Here is a 6,000-nt window from a genome sequence, read left to right as displayed (position 1 = left end):
GAAATATGGCATGCACAACCACTACGAATTTGACTCTGTTGGCTCACTATACTTATATTTTGTAGACATACTCTGATTTTGCATTTATTTATCGATTTTGATCTTGCGGTTTCCTTTCCTTATTCCTTTCCTTCTCCTTATTTATTTTGAAAGACATAGTTTTCAAGATTCCTTATTTTGAAAAGCTCATTTTTCAAACCAGCATAGTTTTTCAAGTCTTGACATCTTTTATAGGTTCCCATGAAAAACTTAGTTATCCATTTATTATATAAAGTGGTTCTGGGATAATGTTCTCAGAGGAAAGATGGTTCTCTGGGCTACAGCAGGTTCCATGGCCCAAACTACCACACAGGCTCCTGGAATCTGCTGGTAGGAGCCAGACTTCCTCATGAGGCTAGGTCATATCTATTCAAAGCTCAGCTTTGGGCAGATTTCCTATGCGGTCTACAGGCAGAACAGCGGAAGAACATCCTGCTACCAGAGTGAAGGGCTATGTCTATGAGTGGGTCGCGAGCCCTAGGTTCTAAGTAAGACACCTGGAATGTAAAACGATTCGGCCAGGCTGCTCCCTGCACACTGACCACAGGGAGGAAATGGAGAATGCAGGAGGGAGAAAGAAAGGGAAGTGGTGGGAAGAGTAGAAAGAAAGCTCACTTACGGTTGGTGTGTGTTAGTCTCTGCGACTGGACTCACTCGCAGATACTCACACCCAGGGAAGCCCATTTCGTGTGCTGTAAGGAGGTAGAGTGATTCAATGTAAAAAATCAAAACATAAATTTTTTAAAAAGAGAAGAAAAAAAAGTACAATTATTAAATTAAACTGAGAAAATACTTGCCAAACTTGTGTGAAGAATTATAAAAAAAGTCCTTGGTGACCTAGCTTCAAAAATCACTAACAAATCTTTTGTGTAATAAATTTTTGGCAAAAAAAATTAATGAAATTGAGAAAAAAAAACCCCCATAAAGTTCAATTTTAAAATAATGGGTTGAATATGCAATTTCATGGACTGACGAGTGAGGATAAGAAATGTTTCTCATGATAGGTGTAGGGTACCCAAGGGAGGCAACCAGAGAGAGAGAGAGAGAAGTGGCCTCCACTGAGCTCAGTCATGCTGCAACTCCCTTCCTCCCGTCCTCAAGCTGACCAGGATCTTGGGCACCTGCATATGTGCCCAGAGTGTGTTCAGGCTGATTCAGCCAGAGACTTGAACGACAGTTGGCATATGGCTTCCCCCTCTGCAGTCCGGTATCCCATTGACTGTGCCACAGAGGCTGAGCTGACAGTGAGGAATTTAATTACGAAATATGCTAGGCATTACACTAAGCCCTACAGAAAGGTAGGTGCTCTTAAGCAGTTCATGTATATAGTTAAAAATACGTATGACTGGGACCAGCAGATGGCGTAGTGGTTACTTTGCTGACTCTCACATAGTTAACTGTGGTTCGAGTCCTAGACCCAGTGACTTAAAACTTATGTCAGATGTGGGTTAGCGTAATGGCTATGTTGCTGGACTCCCATGTAGTCGACTGTGGTTCAAATCCTGGACCCAGTGGCTTAAGGTGCGTGTGCATGTGTGCCCAGGATCCTGAGAGGAGAATGGAGGAGAAGGGATTGCGGCGTGGCCACCCCCCTTGGGGGGTGATTTCTCGCTTAGTGTCTCTGTCTGTCTGTCTGGTGAGCGCACGTGCCCTATGGCAAAAATCTCTCCAAAAAAAAAAATAAAAAGAAAAGAAAAGAAAAGAAAACACCTCATGCCAGATATGTGTGCTTGCATGCCCAAAATCCCAAGAGGAGAATGGTGGAGAAAGGATTGTGGCATGGCCATTTCCCCTGGGGAGTGCTATCTTGCTTTCTGTCTATCTGTCTTTCTCTGTCTCTCTCTGTCTCTCCGTCAAGCACATGTGCTCTATAGCAAAAATCTCTCTCTAAAAAAATTTTTTTAAAGTTTGATTACCTTACATAATATGGTAATGTGAACAAAGATCACAAAGCAATAATTACAGGGGAATAGATAAAAACACAGTAATTAATGGGACCTGAGGGAGTCCATTGAGATGATGATTTCTTCACTGGATCTTGAAGGATAAAATGAAATTTTCCAGGTGATGAAAGAAGGGAAGGAGGAAGAGGAACAAAGCTGTAAAAATTAAAAGTAAAGGCCAGCTCCGTAGCGTGCTGGTTAAGTACAGTGTATTGGGAACTGGAGTCCCCCATGGCTAACTGCGATTTGAACCCAGCCTGGCAACTTAAAAAACACACCGGGTGCAAGTGCATGTGTGCCCAGATCTTGATGGAATGGAGAAATGAAGGAAGAGGGATTGCGGCATGACCATGCCCTGTTGAGGCATGCCCTCTCTCTCTTCTTCCCTCTTGCCCCCATCTCTGGCAAGTGATGTACCCTCTGGGAATTAAAACAAAATTATAAGTAATTAAAAATAATGAAGGTTAATTTTCACTGAGTGCTTTCTATGTGCCAGGTTTTGTTCCAAGTCTTCACAGTGAGTAATTCTCCTCTTATATCTTATTCCACTTTCTAGCTGAGGAACCTGAGGCATGGGAAGGGTAAGTGTCCAGTCAGGCTACAGAGCCCCACTCCTTAACCACTTGACCGTGACCCATGCAGAAGAGGGAGGGAAGGGGAGAAGCGGGGATTGGAAAGGAGGGCAGGGTTCCAGTTGGCTGATACAAACTTCTTAGCTGAGGGTGGAGAATTGGGAGATGAGACTGAAAGTAGAAATTGGACCAGATTGTGAAGACTCTTAAATGTCATGTTAAGATATTGGATTTATTCTTTAGACACTTCTCAGTTGTGGTTTAAGGACTACCCGCATTAGAATCATCCAGGGCTTGTTAAAATGCAGACTTTTGGCTTTCATTCCAGACCAACTGAATCGGATGTTTTGGGATGGGGCCCTGTAATCTGAATTTTATAAAGATCTCTAAGTGATGATCTTTCTGCACTGTCGATAGTGAGATCCACCACTATAGGCCATATGGACACAAGACCGTTTTTAAATTGGGGGGTATTGTTACCAGACTTAATTTTCAGAAAGAAAATTTTTGAGCCATGAATGAGTTGAGAAGGGGAAAGCCTCGAAGCAGAAGCGCTATCAAGAGGCTCCTGCTTTATACAGCGATGGTGAGAGTCTGGACTAGAGAAACAACGGCAGTAGTCCTGGGTTGAATAGTGAATAGTGTCCCCCAAGAACTCATGCCTACACAGAACCTCAGAATGGGATCTTATTTGGAAATAAGACTTTGTAGCTATGAATAGTTAAAATGGAGTATACTGGATTAGGGTGGGCCCAAAATCCAATAGCTGATGTCTTTATAAGACAGGTGAGAGAGAGTGTGATAGACACAGACAGACACACAGCCATGTAGTGATGGAGGCAGAGATTGGAGTGACATAGCTGCAAGTCAAAGCATGTCAAGGGCTGTCTACTGGAAGCCAGGTGACAGGGTTTTCCCTCGTGGCCTCCAGAAGGAACCAATCCTGCCACCATCTTGATTTGGGGCTTTTGGCCTCCTGAAGTGTGAGAATAGGTTTCTGGTGTCTTAAGCTACTCAGTCTATAATTTGTTTCAACAGCCTTAGAAAATAAATAAATACAGTGGTATTCAAAGGAGTTTCAGTGAGAAGATTATAAAAATTTAGGATTGAGGGATCAGATCAGAGAGAAAGCAATGTATGCACAATTAATTACTCAAAAGTTTCTGCTTAGGTGACCAGTGACAAAGCTGTGCAGTAACAGAGTATGGGCTTGGGTTTATTTATTTATTTATTTATTTATTTATTTATTTATTTATTTATTTTGAGAGGTTTTTGCTATAGGGCGTGTGTGCTCACCAGACAGAGAGAAATATAGAGATAGAAAGCGAGAAATCACCCCCCAGGGGGGATGGCCATGCCGCAATCCCTTCTCCTCCATTCTCTTCTCGGGATCTTGGGCACGCACGCACACACGCTCGGGGTGAGTTTTAAGCCACTGGGTCTGGGACGCGAACCGTGGTCGACTATGTGGGAGTCCAGCGACATAGCCATTATGCTAACTGCTGGTTCCCTGGGCTTGGGTTGTTTAGAAAACCAAGTTTAATTCAAGCTTTAGTACTCATAGAAAGTAAGACAGTGGCATCTTGATTTTTTCATCTGCAAAGTAAGGACAATACGCCCCACCTCACAGCATTGTTAAGAGGGTTTAATGATATTCTATAAAGAACATGTACATTCCTGACACTCAATACTTTTTCTGTTCTTTTCCAAAAAGGGAGATCCAAAATGAAACTAAACCAAGGAGAAGAGCTTGTCTAACAAGCATCCCCAAACCACAATCACAACCGTCATCCAGTCTGAGCCCACCCACAGGCCGGTGGTAGAGCTAAGGCTGTGCTCAGCCCTCCCCCCGCTGCTGGTCTCAGTGCCAAGGGTGAGCTGGGCTGGGAAGGAATGTGCTGAGGCCCAGCAGAGCTGGCCGCAGGTCAGAGATGAGTCTCTGCCTGGCACCGGCATCTTCCATGGCGGTTAAGTTTCTCCCACAGCATGTCTGTGAAACCCATCACCAGAGGGCTGGGAAGGGCAGGGTGGATCAGCCCCAAGCCTAGGACAGCCTGCTGGAAGACATGGGTGGGGAAAGCGTGGGGCACGTGTACAGCTGTGGAGCAACCATCCTGAGTCAGGGGTGGGGTGGCACCAAGGTTAAGACTAGGGGTGCCAGATAAGATCAAGAACATCCTGTTAAGTTTGAATTTCAGATAAACATAGAATAGCATTTTGGTATAAACATGCCCCATGCAATACTTCTGCTAAAAAATAATTCCTTATGTATCTGAAATTCAAATTTCATTGAGTATGCTGAATCGAGCAACTTTAGGACCCTTTGATTTGACAAGGTTAACCTTGGAGATAAGGCCAGAGAAGAGGAAGTTTGGGAGGAGCGCTGACCCCGTCCAGGTAGCTAGTGGGTCTGGACCTGGCACTGCCTCTGATCTTCTGGAATTCCAACCTTGACTTGCCTGACAAATACTAAGTGTCCTTCTTTCTCTGTATGTGTTAATCTCCCGGGTTCTGGCCGCTGGGCTTCTAGCTGTACAACTGGGAAAGGAACTTCCCTTCCCCTGGGAACTGGTCCTCTCCAGTTAGAGTGGTTATGCGACTGCTACCACATCCTTATGTGACCCCTGTTCAGTTAGAAGAAGGCGCTTTAGAGTCACAGCAGAGCCTGTGGGATGGGAACCACTCAAAGATGGCAGAAAATTAGGGTTATGTTAAGCAGTGATTAGAAATAGCAAAGCGTGAATACGTGAGGTGCCTAAATGTTCGTATTTCCTGAATTAAAGTCTACACTTATACAAATCCAGTAGAGACTGACTAAAATATTTGTGTTTTGAACTTTTAATACAGTATTCCAATATTCTGAAATTAAAAGTAACTAAAACCAGGGTCAGCCCCATAGCCCAGTGGCTAACATGGCCAAGCACAGTTTGGGTCCCAGACCCGGCTGCTTGAAAAGCACAGGGTGCGTATGTGTGAGTCTGCGTGTGTCCATAATCCCAGCAAGATGGAGAAATGGACGAGAAGGGATTGCAACATGACTACACCCTACTGGGGGTGCTTTCTCCTTTTCTGTCTCTCTGGTGTGTGCCTGCACCCTCTGGCAATAGAACAAAACAAAAAACTAAACTAAAAATGTAGACTATAATATAACTCAGTTAACCTCGCCGAGAGAAATTTAACCTCTCAGAACCCAAAGCAGAACCACCTTCGCGGGCATGCAACTGGGGTAGGGCCCTGAGCTTAGCAGCTCCCATGCTTAATATAATGCTCTGCTGTTGCTGCCTTGTCATTCTTAGTAACTTGTGAACAAGTCGCCCTGCGCTTTCACTGTGCACTGGGCCCTATGAATTATGGACTCAGCCCTGCCCTGAGGGCTGGGATCTATGACTAGAAAGTGAATATAACACAGGGTAGAAGATGAGAGCTTTTGAAATGCCAGCCTAGAA

General features: G+C 44.4%; 1 long non-coding RNA gene across 1 annotated transcript in view; it reads right to left on the bottom strand.

Annotated features, from left to right (window-relative positions):
* Nucleotides 1-670: 670 nt before the first annotated feature.
* Nucleotides 671-6,000, bottom strand: part of LOC114005569 (uncharacterized) — a 50,091-nt gene continuing 44,761 nt past the window's right edge. Inside the window, exon 3 of the long non-coding RNA XR_003547409.1 lies at nt 671-731. This is a non-coding gene — a long non-coding RNA (uncharacterized LOC114005569). The remainder of the gene's footprint in view (nt 732-6,000) is intronic.

Source organism: Tupaia chinensis, unplaced genomic scaffold (assembly GCF_000334495.1).
Source record: "Tupaia chinensis unplaced genomic scaffold, TupChi_1.0 Scaffold144016_1, whole genome shotgun sequence".
In the NCBI taxonomy this organism is placed as follows: domain Eukaryota; kingdom Metazoa; phylum Chordata; class Mammalia; order Scandentia; family Tupaiidae; genus Tupaia; species Tupaia belangeri.
Note: the sequence above shows the minus strand (reverse complement) of the source record. Positions and strands in the feature narration are given on the sequence as shown.